This window comes from Anas acuta, chromosome Z (genome assembly GCF_963932015.1).
Source record: "Anas acuta chromosome Z, bAnaAcu1.1, whole genome shotgun sequence".
Lineage (NCBI taxonomy): Eukaryota > Metazoa > Chordata > Aves > Anseriformes > Anatidae > Anas > Anas acuta.
The window spans coordinates 34292444-34309436 of NC_089017.1; the positions used below are offsets into that span (position 1 = coordinate 34292444).

A 16993-nucleotide genomic window follows, 5' to 3' on the forward strand; every position below is an offset into this window, starting at 1 on the left:
CATTGTTTTCATTATGTATTTCTTAAATATAACATAGTCAGATTACATTTTCAGAATATTTGGTAATTTGTTTATGACAGTAAATATCTGCTGACTTCAACACTTCAAGAACTATCTGCATGCACAGGGGGATTTCTGTCTGGCAACTCTGAGCTATTGTTTCTCCAACAATTGTGAAGTGTGAAATCCCTTTGTGAAGCAGGGTGCATAAACAAGGAGGAAATTCTGTTCTGGAAGTCCAAATGATTTGTACACAGTTTTATTATGAATTTCAATACTAGCACTGCACTGCCATCTGCTGAAAAGTGGTGATGACCCACTGGTATGTGACCAGAGTTTTCCAAATGCCCCTTTCTATCCTGAATCACAAATTCTGACTTCCCATATACTTTTCTGCCTGTATACATTTATTGCTACCATTTTGTATTTTCTTTTCTTTTCTTTTCTTTTCTTTTCTTTTCTTTTCTTTTCTTTTCTTTTCTTTTCTTTTCTTTTCTTTTCTTTTCTTTTCTTTTCTTTTCTTTTCTTTTCTTTTCTTTTCTTTTCTTTTCTTTTTTCTTTTCTTTTCTTTTCTTTTCTTTTCTTTTCTTTTCTTTTCTTTTCTTTTCTTTTCTTTTCTTTTCTTTTCTTTTCTTTTCTTTTCTTTTCTTTTCTTTTGGAAAGATATGCTTATAACCAAATGCTGGATGATATATTTAAACCCTAATGAAGGAAAGGAATGTCTTACAAATTTGAAACACTGCATTTGCTTATTATTATTTGACACAATAATTGGTTAGTTATAATGATTTGTTTTTGTATCTATCACTTTAGATGAATATATAGGTAAGAAAAATAGTTCTGAATGTTATGGTCAAAGAAGAACATAAGGATAGAAGTTTCACTTTACTGGGAAAAATGGCTATACAGGTCTACAATAACAAAAATTAAACCAAGAGATTTTCCAGGCTTATATATCAGTGAACTTCTATGATTAATTTTTATAGTGTCAAAGTAGAGGATGTGTCATTGTAAGAGCATTCGTATTGGAAACAATACAGTATGCGGCAGTTCAGGTCTCCAGATGCAGGGAGTGCCTGAGCCTGTTGCTGCTCTCTGAGGGCAGCAGAGACACCGTGTGTGTGAGGTGCAAGCAGGTGGATGACCTGGTCAGCCTGATGGCAGAACTCAGGGAGGAGGTGGAGAGGTTGAGGGTCATCAGGGAGTGTGAGCGGGAGATAAACTTGTGGAGAGACTCCCTGCACGGCCTGAAGGACAGGTATTGGGGTGACACCCCAAATGGGGGTAGACCCCCTGCCCTGTCGCAGTCAGGCAGAGAGAGGGGACCTGGAAGTTGAGGAGGAATGGAGACAGGTCCCTGCACAACCTCACAAGCAATGCCCCCCCTACCAGCCCTACTGGCCCCATCTTCCCAGTGGAACATAACAGATTTGAGGCCCTGGAGCTTGAGAGACCGGTGGGTGAGGTTGAGGTAGAAAGTGTACCCAGGAGAATGCCTAGGGTGAGGAAGTTGACTCCACTCCTCAAGACTGCCTCCACCAAGAAAGACAGAAGGGTAATCATTGTAGGCGACTGCCTTCTCAGGGGAACAGAGGGCCCTATTTGTCAGCCTGACCCTACCCGTTGGGAAGTCTGCTGCCTACCTGGGGCCGGGGTCAGAGACATTGCCAGAAAGCCTGGTTTGCCCCTCTGATTACTATCCTCTTTTGATAGTCCAGACTGGCAGTGATAATATTGAGGAGAGAAGCCTGAAGGCTATCATATGGGACTTTAGGGGACTGGGATGGGTAGTGGATGGAGCAGGAGTAGGTGGTGTTTTCGTCCATCCATACAGCGGCAGGGAGGAGTACAGAGAGTACATGAAAGCCCACCCGATAAACACGTGGCTCAGAGGCTGGTGCCAACACAGAAATTTTGTTGGTTTTGACCATGGGGCACTTTACTCGACACCTGGCTTGATGGCTGCAGATGGGTCCAACCTATCCCTAATAGGAAATGTATCCTAGCCCAGGAGCTGGCAGGGCTCATTGAGGGGGCTTGAAAATAGGTAAGAAGGGGGACAGAGTTGAAATAAGGCTTGTTAGAGGTGTGCCAGGGGGAATGGAGCAGATTATCTTGAATGTCATCACACGGCACTTCCAGGGCAACCAGGTGGTTAGGCCCAGTCAGCATGGGTTTATGAAAAGCAGGTTCTGCTTGACGAACCTCATCTCCTTCTATGACAAAGTGACGTGCTAGGTGGATGAGGGAAAGGCTGTGGATGTGGTCTACCTTGACTGCAGTAAGGCTTTTGACACTGTTTCCCACAACGTTCTCATCAAGAATGTTGTGGCTTGGACTGGCGTATACTTCATTGGGTTAAAAACTGGCTGGATAGCTGGGCCCAAAGAGTTGTGGTGAAGGGAATCAAATCCAGTTGGAGGCCAGTCACTAGTGGCGTCCCCCCAGGGCTCAGTACTAGGGCCAGTTGTGATCTCATGGTCATTTGGAAGTTCCATAACTTGGTTTTAATCTGTTTTGGAACAGAAAAAATATGTGAATATTTTATTTCCATAAATGTAGTGAGTGCATGCTTTCACAAACGCTAGTCACAAGGGTGTTGGTTCCTGTGGCAGGCAAAGAACGTTCACATTCTTTCCCTCTTTGATTTGAGAGACAGAAGGAAATGATGGCAGTGAAAGCTCTGGACCTACTCCATTCATGTACATTGAGGAATTTGCATTGGACTCCAGGTCATCTTTTCCTACCATCACCTGCAGAACTAGAAATTTATTCTCAGATTTTGCCAAAAGAAGTTACTGAAATATATCAATGAACCATCATATCATTGTCATAAAACATTTTTTTGGAATGAAATGGCTAATTTTAATTTTTATGTCAGCAGATGGTCACTGTCATTTGTTTTGATTTCAGAGCTTAGTATTTTTGTGATGCTACTTAAAATGGCCAGCCTGCTATTCAATTTTTTGAGTTGGACTAATACTCCATTTTGCTGCTCATATATCCATAAAAAAGGATTGTCAGAAAGAATTTATCACATCAGTAGTTTTCTTAACTAAACTCCAAAGTTTTTTTTTGTTTTTTTTTGTTTTGTTTGTTTGTTGTTTTTTTTCTAGCTAAGCCTGCTTAAGCAAAATGGTAGGTTCAGTTTAGTAACTTTATTTCCAGAAAATTAATAAAGAAACATTTAGAAAAACATTTAAAAATAAACAAACAAACAAACAAGTAAAATTATTTTTATGTTTTAATTAATATGTGCATATCACATTCAATTGAAATAGATCAATCTTATTATAATCTAAATAATAAAGTACAAAAAGTGTTCTAAATAGGAAGATACAGTTCTTTTAACTTCAAGCCCTAATGCTACCGTGGTCAAGTAAATTTACAAAAAGCCATTCAACTACTCAAAAACTAGTTTTAACAGCTGCTGAAAAGGATATAACTGACTTTGCCAATTAATTGTTTCATATTGAGATGTTACTTGATTTTTGGTAAAATATATTTAGAAAATTTTGTAGTTAATAATATTTCATCCTTGCTTATTTTATATACAGATGCATATATCATCTAAATAAAATTATTGAGTCCATTTTCTGAGCATTCAGTTAACATTTTTATGATTATATGTTCTTAATGAAAAAGATGTTTTCTCATGATTGATAAAGGATGTGACTGCCTTCCAGATGCAAGACATCTTCAGTGTTGTTCTGTCTCTATATTTCAGTTGCCATCCTTCTCTGATTTTACTTTCAAGTGCGTACATTCCTGACTTTAAAATCCATATTCCACTACACAGTCAGTAAGAGACCTCTGGCTTCCTGACATGAGCACAGGGAACTGTGCAGCATAATATATAATAAATAAATAAATAGATTTAAATTATGTTTGATAAGATATTTTGTTTACAAAATGACCCAAAGATTTCTTCTGGATAATATAATTCAGGAGCAAAATACTCGAATATATTTGAGAAAAAAATATATTTTGTATGTTTGAGATTGCTGTATTTTAGCTCCAGCAGAAAGCTCAGTCCCACACAGCTGCTCCCTCACTCACTCTCTCCAAGTGGAATGGGGGAGAGAAATGGAAAGGTAAAATTGTGAGAACTCATGGGTCGAATTAAAGATGCAAAAGCTGTGTACACAAGCAAAGTAAAACAAGGAACTCATTCACTGGTTCCCATAGGCAGGCAGGTGTTCAGACAATTCCTTATCATGCAGGGCTCATCATGCATAATAATTTATTGAGATGACCACAGTTACTCTTAATATCCCACTTTCTCCTTCTTTACATCATCTTTTATTATGGAGCATGATGTTGTATGCTATGGGATATCCCTTTGGTTGGTCTGGGCCAGCTGTCCCAGCTGTGTCCCTTCCCAATAGTTTGTATACATTGACAGAACAGCATGAGAAGCAGCAAAGTCCTTGACTGTGCAAGCACTGCTCTGCAACAACTAAAACATTGATGTGATATCACTACTAGATTTGTCACAGATCCAAAACAGCATCAAACAAACATCAAACAAGCTTCTACAAAGAAAATTAACACCATCCCAGTAAAAATAAATAAATAAATAAATAATAAAACTGGACAGAGATGGTTGTGTTCTTTATGGTTGTGTTTAAAGAAGTGTTTGGATAGATTTTCTTCTAAAAACATATGATTCTTCATGGTCACACAAAGTTGTAACGGAGTCTCTAGAAACCTTATGTTCTTCCACTCAAGGAAATAATTTAGTCCTCAGTGGGAATATAGGTAACTTGAAAAGTCTGTTGTGAAGGAGAAGTGGTTTGGTCCACGTAAGTAATTTTGCTAGAACTAGAAATGAAATTCACGTGCTTCACATCTTAAAAGTGGTAACAGTTGAGATCTAGCCATCCAAATGGAATAAAAATAGCTCCAATAAAGTAAAAATTAATGCATTGTTAATAATGAAATTTTATTAATTTACTGATTGTTGCTTTTTCACCCAGTATTCAAAAAATAATTTGTGAGTATTAAAATTAAAATTAACTTAAGCTTTTTAAGATGGAAGCAATGTACATATACAAATGTGCATACATACTATACATACTGTGATTAAAACCATATGTAATTATATTTGGGACATTGAAAAAGAAATGTGCAAGTTTTCAAAGTTATTTTTGTATTTAGCTTTTCTGTTTTCTGCCTGCACAAATAGGCAATTTAAAATAACTAAAGCAAATGTTGTTTCATAATAATCATGGGCTACAGAGCAGAGATAATGTCCTGAGATCTGTCTCCTCTAGAGCTATGTTTACATTAAAAAAAAAAAAAAAAAGTGTATTACTTTTGAACCGCTTGCAAAAGCAATTGCTGCTAAGGCTGTGGATTTATATGACATGCATATCAGTTTGGACATTTTAGTTAAGTCAGACTTTAGACTAGTCCCATGGATCAAATATATCTTTTGTGAATGTGGTTGAAACTGTCCAAAGAAATGTTGCTCTCCTGACCATATATCCTAAGAGGTCCAAGAAGCGTCATTCCACCTTTTCTCCTGCAGATGATGATGGCAGCATGTCACTGCAACATGGTAATGTCACTTATTTTTGTTCCTGTTTATTTTCTCCCATTATTTCTAGTTGTCTCTGCTTATCTCCAAGTGCCACCACAGTGCCTGTGGCTTTAACTTTCTTCTTACTCAGCCAAAGAATGCTCAGAAAAAGGGGGGTGAGGCATGCAGTATCTTAACTTGCAACTATGGCAAAAGTTCCAGGAGCACACACTGAATAAATAGACCTTATCACACAGGGGCATCCTTTTGTGAAGGAAAGAAAACTTGAACAAGGTCTGGGAGCCTTTGCTCCTGGATCTGTTTTGCTATTGATCAGAAAAAGGAGCCTTAGAGCCTGACAAATGAGTTTTCACAGGTGAAACCACTTTGGGCCTGTGATCCTGAAGTGTGTTCAAAGCTTTCAGATGTAGAGCAACACAGCTGAAGTCTTTGGCCAAGAGTTGGGCCTTGTCTTTACTACTCTTTCATTAAATTTTAGGAGGTTCCCTGTACCTGTGTTCAGGAAGGTTGCTATCACCCCGTGGAGCCTTTGCGCTACTCAACATGCGGTGGATGATTATGGTTTCTGACACAGGATGTTGTTGGCATTAGCTGTGGCCAGGAGCACTCCACAGTTCTGGTCATGGTTGACACACCACATAGAAGTGGTTCAGGATCAAAAAATACAGACCCCAGAGAACTCTTATATAATAAGGCTGTGTCTGGGGACATGGGCAGCCAGGCAGGAAGCAGGATTGGTGATGTGCTCCTACCCAAAGGTCTATTCAAGATAGCCACAGCAAGCCACATATCTTCAGAGTGTGGCTATTATCCAACAACTTCAGTTCAGTAATGTTCCTTTTCCTGAATTTTGTTACTCATTTTTCTTGTGGTAGTCCGGTATTCCTACCAGTTTACCTGTTGTCAGAGAAGCCTTAAACCTTGTTTTGACATTTATAAACATTGTTTTTCTTAGTGTGCAAGCTGTACCATAGACTGCAACTTGTATCTTACAGAAGACCAAAGGGACAGATATTGCTATCAGGAATGCATTAGGAAAAGGAAAAGGAAAAGAAAAAAAAAAGAAAAGGAAAAAGAAAAGGAAAAAGGAAAAGGAAAAGGAAAAGGAAAAGGAAAAGGAAAAGGAAAAGGAAAAGGAAAAGGAAAAGGAAAAGGAAAAGGAAAAGGAAAAGGAAAAGGAAAAGGAAAAGGAAAAGGAAAAGGAAAAGGAAAAGGAAAAGGGTAGAAATGCAATAGAAGAGTTTTTGGGTTGGCAAGAGAAAGTAGAGCAGGAAGGCAAAGTGGGGTTTTCACGTCTATGTTTGTGAGTTCTTGACCTTACAAAGAGCTTGAGATAGTGTAGTTGAAATATGGAACATGAATTAATTGATGTAGCTTGGTTTGTACATATACGAAGCACTTCCAGATATTTGTGCTGCATGGGGAAGGTGTAAAGGCCTTCTGTTGGTACATGCATTGTATATTATGTCCTGGAGAACTTCATGCAGGTCATCAGTTTTGCATCCCTATTTGGGATTGGAACTCATTTGGAAACTACAGGGAAAAGGTCTTCCTATTTAATGTTTTCCAAAAGGAATCTATCTCATACATTCTGAGACTGGTTCATGAACCAGTCTAGTGAGTGAAATAATATGGAAATTTACTAGAAATTCACTACCAGTCTAAATGTTTGTTGTGAAAAGTTGTCAAAGTGTATGCCTCAAAATAAGGACATTCAGCTGGCTTTTGTATTTGATCCATGACTTTAGATAAGACGGGAACTTTTTACTGGGGTTTTGTTTGTAAAGCTAACCTTGAATAATGCTCATTTCTAGACAAATCAGAAATGTGTTTTTAAATGTAATAATCACATGATGTTTTATAGCCCACACTAACTCAAGCTAGAGACTTTCTGTTTGTCAATGAAAGTGACAATAAAATGTGACTTTGGTAGGATTTCAAATTAATTTTTGAGGTTGCTGTTCCTCGGTATCATGATACCTCAAAAGTTATCTCTTTTTTTTTTTTTTTTTTTACTAATATAATGGGACGAAAGGTATTTTTGCAGCTGTCACAGTCTAGTTTTCTTGCTTATAAACTGAAAGACCCAGTATTGTTTTCATCCATTGGTGACACACTGAAATCATGTTATTTAATATTTGTGTATTGCTTTTCATGTCCAGAAAGAGTCTGTGTTTTGCAGTCTTAGTGAAGAAGAAGAGAGCTATTGTGAAGAAGAAAGTGCATTTCCCCTTTCTTAGGCCCTGAGTGATATTTCATTTTTAATACTCAGACAGAAGAAGATCAGAGATGCTATGGCTCTGAATTGATCCACAATTAAATTCATAAATATATGAAAATGTGCAGTACTTAGCATAGTGGGTCTGCATCACACAATCACAGTGTATTTTTATACGAATAATAATGCCACCATTTCATGGTATAAAAGGTTCTTGGTGAAACAAACAAACAAAACAAACAAAAAAAAAAAAAAAAAAAAAAAACAGAAAAACAGAACTAAAATCCTGCTTCACCAGATTTTTTCTTGTTTGCTTAAAAATACATATTAATTAATGACTTTAATTTCTTCAAAAATGAACATTACAAATTCCTAACATCTCTTTGACAGCAAGAGAAAAACATAATTATAAGTGTAAGTAACATAAAATACACAGCTGAACCCCTTTAAGCTTTCTGTAGAACTATTGATTTTTTTATTATTATTATTTTAAATTTCTATCTGATGTTGTCTCTATATTGTCCTTGCACTTTGGAAAAATAAATACAACAGTTCTACTCATGGCCTTATGAAAATTCAGGACTTACTATTTTAAATAACTGAGGGTAAGATGAGATCCTTTAAATTGAGAGAAAAGGGAGAGACTACTGCAGAAGAGAATGGTAATTAGAGTCCAGCTTTCATTTAGACTCTTGGATTTGTTTATTTATTTAGTTAGTTATTTAAGTGGGTTTGATTTGTCTTGTACATATAATGGCTGTGATCCCCACAACCAAACTTGTCAGTCATCCTCTACCACAATAATGCGTTGAGATTTTAAAAGGTCTGGTGAAGAGTAGGAACTCATCTGAGAAAAATAAATAAATAAATAAATAAATAAACTCTGATATATCCAAGTCCTCCTTATTGTCCAGGTTCAGTGACCAAGAAACAACTCTGGTACTAACTGACAGACTTGAAATGTCAGGAGTGGCAGTACAGGAAATGCAAAGGAGTAATGGCATAGAGCTTTTCACAAGTAGCTTGACACTTATGTTTTACTTTCTTTAAGGGATCTCCAGCAAAATCCTTTTTTGTTTGCTTTTAATTTTCTTTAAGCATGATCAACTTTTAATGAACAATTTGGGAATGGCAAGCTGAAAGAATATACTAAAGTGCAGCAAGTGGTCATTTTTTAGTTTTCTTTTGTGATGCCATCCATTTCCCTGTTTCAAAGACTTACAGCTGGCCATTATTCCTGCTAAACATTTTCTGCTATAATAAAAAGCTGATTTAGCTCATTTTGATGCATCCAAGCTAGCTTTCTGCTAACTAATATGAGGCCTGAAGTCAAACCATTACAGATGCTAACATGTTGTAATGTGCCAATGTGCATTCAGGATGGATTTTTCAGCTCACATCTTGATTTGGTTTTAGTGATTTTGTGACATTTAATACCTGAGTCTGCAAACATGAATCTTGATTTGTACCAATATCTACTGTCAAGTATTTTGCATTGGTAGCAACATACAACCAGACTAATTCCTTGTGAGGTAACCTTACCCTTTTGACATCTACTGCCTGTACCTCAGTCAAAGCATTGGTCCTGCACTGGTCTTTCCATCGTGGCCTATCAGAGAACATTTCTTCCTTGCAAAAAATCACCATGGATAAACCTCTGAGGTATTTCCACAACCTTATAGGCTGTTCTTTATTCTAAGACATTTTGTCTTGCAGAGCTTTCTCTGTTATTTCAGGATGTTTTGTTGCTTTATGCTGTGAGATGATGACGTACAATAAATGAGCTCTGGAAAATGATACAGCAAGCTAAATTTTGCATAGTCAGCATGTTCCCAAAGTTAACATGGACTCAAAGATAGGAAAGAAAAAGGGGAAGGGGAGGAAGCTACATGGCCTGAAGTTTTTCAGAAGTCTTTAAATGTTGTGTTGAAACTGCTCTTACTATGCTAGACAGTTTTCATATCAATAACAGATGATCCCTGTGGTTAACTACAGAAAACATTCACTGCCTCTTGTCCTGTCACTGAGCAACACTGGAAAAGAGACATGTTTCTTCTTATGTATGCCTTTCATTCAGGTATCTATGTACATTGATAAAATCTTCCTTAAACCTTCTCTTCTCCAGGCTGAACTGTTCCAACCTCAGTGTTTCCTCATAAGAGAGGTGGTCCAGTCTCTTAATTATCTTCATGTCTCTTCAGTGGTTTCCCCAGTATTTCCATCTCTCTTTTGTAGTGGGAAGACCACAGCTGGACCCACAGCACCCCAGATATGGCCTCACCAGTGCTGAGCTGAGGGAAGGATCACTTCCCTTGACCTGCTGGCCACTTTCCTCCTACAGCAGCCCAAGAAGCTGTTGGCTTTTTTTGCTGCAAAAGGTCGTTACTGACTCATGATCAGCTTGATGTACCTCTAGACCTCCTGGGCCTTTCCTGGCAAGCTGCTCTGCTGCTGATAGCTCCCAGAATGTTTACTGTATGGCATTGTGCTTCCCCCAGTGCAGAACTTCACAGTTTCCTTTGCTGAACTTCCTGAGATTCCTGTCTGCCCATTTCTCCAGCCTCCAGCCTGAGGTCCCTCTCAATGTCAATACACCCATTTGATATATCAATGATTCCTCTTAATTTCCTGTTGTTGACAAAGTTGCTGAGGGTGTCCAATCATCCAGAAGATTAATTAAGATTAACGGTATTGGTGGCAGTATTTACTCAACTGAACTTGAAGTCACCCTCATCTTCCTTTCTTGTTAACTTCAAGTTTCTATTAAGTGATTAGCTCCATTAAGATTTTCAGATGTTTAATCAGTAACATTTTTTTCATAGACAAGATTTGTTGAAAGATTATCATTCATCCTTTAAAAAGTCTGCATATCATGCTTGGATTCTAAGACTTTGTGGGTTATTTTTGGATCTGCTCTTTCTGAAGCTGCTGAAATTTTGGTTCATATTTTACAGCATTATCCATAGATGTCTCACTAAAATAGTTACAGAACTCACTAGTTATTAAAGATTATGTATAAGGTGATGGGCATGACCATTAAATATTTGTTTTTCACTTTCTCTGAAGAAAAGAACTGACCCATTCCCCTCCTTTTTGCCCATTTACGGTCCTTCTATTGCATTTCAGATGTTGGGTATAGATTAATGCTACCTAAAGATGACCTGGGTTTTTTATAGGTTGATGCTACCTGACATGCATGAAAAGGAGCATGGCTAGAAGGTCAAGGAAGGTGATCCTCCCCTTCTACTCTGCCCTGGTCAGGCTTCACCTAGAGTATTGTGTCCAGTTCAGGGTTGCCCAATAAAAACAAGAGCAGGAAGGGCAGAGCATTCCCCCCCTGCCCATACAAACACCTCCTCTAATGGCGGTCTACCGCTAGCTCAGCTGCAATGGTGTACACCAGGCACAACACGCTCTCCAGGAAGTCTGTACACACCCAGACTGACTGCCCTCTCAAAACTGCAGAAGTTCAGGTCTCCGGGTGCAGGGAGTGCCTGAGCCTGTTGCTACCACCTGCAGGGGGCAAAGAGACTGTGTGCATAAGGTGCAAGCAGGTGGATGACCTGGTCTGCCTGGTGGCAGAACTCAAGGAGGAGGTTGAGAGGTTGAGGGATATCAGGGAGTGTGAGCAGGAGATAGACTTGTGGAGAGACTCCCTGTGGGGCCTGAAGGACAGGTACCAGGGTGAGACAACCCAAATAGGGGTGGACCCCCTGCGCTGTTGCTGTCGGGCAGAGGCAGGGAACCTAGGAGTTGAGGAGGAATAGAGACAGGTCCCAGTCGACTGGTGCCTAGCAAATGTGATGCCCATCTACAAGAAGGGACGGAGGGTAGACCTGGGGAACTATAGGCCTGTTAGTTTGACCTCAGTGCCAGGGAAACTCATGGAACAGATTATCTTGGGTGTCAGCACTTCCAGGGCAACCAGGTGGTCAGGCCCAGTCAGCATGGGTTTATGAAAAGCAGGTCCTGCTTGACAAACCTGATCTCCTTCTATGACAAAGTGACGCGCTTGGTGGATGAGGGAAAGGCTGTGGATGTGGTCTACCTTGACTTCAGTAAGGCTTTTGACACCATTTCCCACAGCATTCTCCTCAAGAAACTGTCTTCTCGTGGCTTGGACTGGCATGTGCTTTGTTGGGTTAAAGACTGGCTGGGTAGCTGGGCCCAAAGAGTTGTGGTGAATGGAGTCAAATTCAGTTGGAGGCCAGTCACTAGTGGCATTCCCAGGGTCTGGTACTAGGGCCAGTCCTCTTTAATATCTTTATCGATGATCTGGATGAGGGGATTGAGTGCACCCTCAGTAAGCTCTCAGATGACACCAAGTTAGGTGCGTGTGTCGATCTGCTCAAGGATAGGAAGGCTCTGCAGGAGGATCTGGATAGGCTGGACTGATGGGCTGAGGCCAGCTGTATGAAGTTCAACAAGGCCAAGTGCCGGGTCCTGCACCTGGGGTGCTGTAACCCCAAGCAGCACTACAGGCTGGGAGAGGAGTGGTTGGAAAGCTGCAAGGAGGAGAAGGACCTGGGAGTATTGCTCAAGTACTGGGTTCAGTTTTGGGCCCCTCGCTACAAGGACATGAAGGTGCTCATAAGAGTGTCCAGAGAAGTGCAATGAACTTGGTGAGGGATCTAAAGAACGATTCATCAGCCTGGAGATGAGGAGGCTTAAGGGTGACCTTATCGCTCTCTGCAGGTACATTAAAGCAGTCTATAGTGAGGGGGGGGTTGGTCTATTCTCCCACATGCCTGGTGACAGGACAAGGGGGAACAGGCTAAAGTTGAGCCCGGGGCGTTTAAGGTTGGATATTAGGAAGAACTTCTTTACTGAAAGGGTTGTGAGGCATTGGAAATGGCTTCCCAGGGAAGTGGTGGAGTCATCATCCCTGGAGGTCTTTAAAAGATGTTTAGATGTTGAACTTAGTGATATGGTTTAGTAGAGGACTTGTTAGTGTTAGGTCAGAGGTTGGACTCGATGATCTTGAGGTCTCTTCCAACCTAGACAATTCTGTGATCCTGTGATTCTGTGAAGACAGGGGTCTTCTGGAAAGAATCCAGCAGAGGACAAAAAAAATGATACAGGGCCTGGAGCATCTTCCCTATGAGGAAAGGCTGAGAGACCTGGGTCTGTTCAGCCTTGAGAAGAGAAGACTGAGGGGATCTTAATAATGTTTGCAAGTATCTTAAGCGTGGGAGACAAAGGGATCTGGCCAACCTCTTCTCAGTGGTTTGTGGGGATGGGACAAGGGGAAATGGCCAAAAAATGGATCATAGGAAATTCTGCACCAACATGTGAAAGAACTTCTTCACTGTGAGGGTGACAGAGCACTGGAACAAGCTGCGCATGGAGGTTGTGGAGTCTCCTTCTCTGGAGATATTTAAGGCCCATCTGGATGCTTACCTGGGCAATCTGCTCTAGGGAACCTGCTTTGACAGGGGGGTTGGACCCCATGATCTCTTGAGGTCTCTTCCAACCCTTACAATTCTGTGATTCTGTGAAAAAGTGAGTCACCATATGAAGAGCAATTAGTGTTATTTTACATTAGGCAATTGAGGCACGAGTCAGCTGACTAAAACTAAGACACTTTATGCCCTTTGGCACATAAGGACATGGACATAAGTTTCTGACCATTAAAGGAAAATATTGAATATATCCTGTACTCGTCCTTGTAAGAAAGAAGACTAAAGAGAACACTGAATTGGCATTTATGGTTAACTGAAATTTTGCAGGATCCAATTTTCAGTGACAATCTGCTGTAGCATGAATTTTTAAAAGCACCTGAGTCCTACTAATCAGGAGACAGTAACTAACAGGTGAAAAAACAGATTGCTTCTGACTGAGATCACTGATGCTTAAAGAATCAGTGAGCCAAGTACAGTGCCTATTCCTTTGACCCACACTAGACTCTACTTGATGCTAGCATATCATATGGGATCCATCCATTCAATTCTTGCCATTTCAAGGCAGGTTTTCCTCCCTCACAGGAGCTGTTGTGGGCAATTCAAGGTCTAAGAAGAGTCTTCTGTATGAGCAAGTTAGGTAGCATTCAAGAATTTAAAATAAATAAATAAATAATAATAATAATAAAATTACAGAAAAGCCATACATATTAGTGAATATTTCTTGTATTTAATGTGGACATATTCCACAATATATACCTCATAATGTGGGACTCTGAAGTGTCTGGAGTATTTATATGAAAGACTTGCTACTACCAGTGGGATTCCCATTTTATATTGACCTCTTGCTTTTCAGAGCTCTAATAAAACAACAAATGAAAAAGAGTATGTTAGCAATGTTTATGCGTGCCCAGGGCATAAATGTTAAAGAAGCATAAGGATCACATTAGAAGTCACATAAATTGACTGTAACCCCAAGACTCTGACTAACTTAAGATCTTTGGAGTAAGAAAGCTGAGCTAATATCCACAGCCAAGTCACAGGTTAAATAAGAGCTAGTTAGCATTAAACTGTGTGACTGTTAAGGTGGTGAATGTCTGTAACAACAAACAACTGTCAGATATACAGGGGCTGCCAAGATGAAAGCAAGGTGCAATCAAAAGAAATTTAGGGACCCAAGGTAAATCCAAGAGAGAGTTAGGGGACAGGTTTGTGGTTCATAACAGGTGTTGGCTGTTAGCCAAGAAATCAAATTACAAGATATTTTTAATTAGAACATCAGTGAGGATAGATTGAAATGCAGTTCTGATATTTGTTTTGGTGCTGTGAGTACAACATTGTTTTTCCACTGTCTATCTTTTCCTGTTTGCACTTTTGCTTACACATTGTCTATGCTCTTTAGACTCTGAGCTCTGACTCCTTTTATTTTTATGTGAAGCAGCAGGAACAAGTAGGTTCTGATTTCAGATGGTGGTCTGAGGAGTGTGGTATAAATTATTAATAATTCTATTAATGTTGTATCACTCAATTCATACACTTTAAATATCACACTTCCTGTCTATAAGGGTTTCAAGTAATAGTATCCCTAGCTTATGGAGAAACAAAAGGAAGCAGAGAGTCCAGCTGGTTTGTTCACTGAAGCATAAGAAAACGGTCATGGAAACTGGTTCCCTACACAATTATGTGCCACTCGGCCACTTGGCAAATGGCACAGATGTGTTTTTCAGAAGGTACTGCTTTTTATATGTTCTTTCCTTGACAATACTGTTTCAATTTTGATATAGAGTAGAAAGTGTTAGAAAAGTTTCTTCTCATTTTTTCTATACTTCTGTTTCTTTAATTCTTAAATCAGTCATTGCATTCAAGTGGGAGTATGTCTGAGTATCATATATTACCATAAACTGTATTCCACTTTTTCTACTCTATTGCAATAATGACGTTGACTAGAGTGTTATATGATTTAAAGTATCCTTCTAAAAGAAAAAGGTTGTAGTTTTAAAAAATATATAAATAAAAAATATGAGGGACAGAAACACAGGGAACTAGAACAGGTCTTAGGATGTTTCTCTTTCAGAATCTCCTATATTTTCTGCATCACTTTCAGAACTAAAGAAAAGTTATGAATGCTACAAGATATTGTTGTTATTTTTATCAACCCAAGTTCCAAATGTTACTTGTAAACTGTCATGTCTGTTTGTTTTTTAATAATTGTAAAGAACAAGTAAGCAAGAGAGTGAGTATTTTCTAACCACTAATTTTTACTAGATTTTTTTTTAAACATTTATGCTGCATATAAGTTTTCTGTCATCTATAGATCTGTGTATGAATAGAATTTGCAAATGCAAAATGCAAAGGTAGAAAACTGAAGCATTCTCATGGCTCACTAAGGCCACTGGAAGGGCAGAAGAGGAGTAACAGTCAAGTACATATGAAATTTTCCTATTACATTTTCAGTGCGTTTTTTTTTTTTTTTCCCTGGTATTGTGGTTGTTGACCAGTCAGCAAAGGCAGTGCTATTTTATATACAGTGAGAAGAGGGAGATCTTATATTTTTCCAGTGCCATGACTACGGTCTTCAGAATGCTGCAAATTATTGAGGCAGGAATTATTCACAATTTTCCAATTCAAAAGCAAAAAAATTATGTATGTATTCAACATGAGCAGCAGTGCTTCAATAGAAACTAATGATAGATTTTGGTCAATAAGCATAATAAAGAAATGAAAGATTTTTTTTTTCCACAATAAAAGATTTATAGGGCAAACAAAATATACACAGAGAAGAAGATGGGCAATGTTTCTGGCCTGTCAGCCAGTAGTAAGATGCTCATAAGAACAATTTACAGCTTACATCTTGATGATATTTTAGCCATCTGCAGATTAAATAAGGGTTTTCATCATTTTATTTTTTCAGTTATAATAAAATATTAGTCTTGAGAGAGATTCCTGCCATTGCACCAAAATTGTACAGAAAACTCAGGGACCAGAGGGGACAGGAAAACACATTTACTTGGTTTTTTATTCCTTCTCTTAGTTTAATTACTTTTTGTTGATAGAAGTCATTCAGTTTCCACTCTCTTCAATTCACTGTGATATGTCTGAATCAGAAGTTCAAAGGAGGACACTTTGCTGATGATGAATTAAGAGAGGCTAGTTGTAAGGGTGAAAGTGTTTACAGACCTGACATCATTCCTGAACTGTCAGATCAGGAATGCTTTGCAGAAGAGTTAATGTTGTAATGTTAATGTTGTAAAGCAAAATACCTGTGAGGCAGGTAGTGAAATTGTCACTGAACAGACATGAAAACTCTTGCAGAAAGCTACTGGACTTTCTTAGCATTTTTATTTAATATATCTTACAAATAATTCTTGATTCCTTTTTTAATATCCTGGGTTCTTGGTTCTTTTTCTCTTTGCTTACAGCAATCCAGAGAGAAAGCTTTTGTTTGAAGATAGTCCACTAAACTACCATCATCACCTTATGTAAAATATATCCTCCAAATAGCTTTTGACACCTTCCAGAAATTAATTGAAATTGGAGAAAGGGTTGACCATAGTTGGTCCTATTATCTGTAAAACATGACATTTATATTGTTCTAGCTACATGTACTTATCTGTGGGTAAGAACTAGGTCATGGTAAGGTAAGAAATACAAGCTACATTTAAACATATATGTAGAGTAGGACTTACCAAATGGATAAAAACAACACTATTCAGTGTTTGTATTTGCCACTGTTGAAACCTGTGTTTCAAGCTAACAGGGAGTTAGAAATTACAGGGTTTGAGGCATCAAGCTGAAGAATTTCCAGAAGAATCAAAATTCTAACCATTTAAA

General features: G+C 38.7%; 1 protein-coding gene across 1 annotated transcript in view; it reads left to right on the top strand.

Annotated features, from left to right (window-relative positions):
• Nucleotides 1-16993, top strand: part of TRPM3 (transient receptor potential cation channel subfamily M member 3) — a 430339-nt gene that overhangs the window by 231730 nt on the left and 181616 nt on the right. The window lies entirely within an intron of this gene.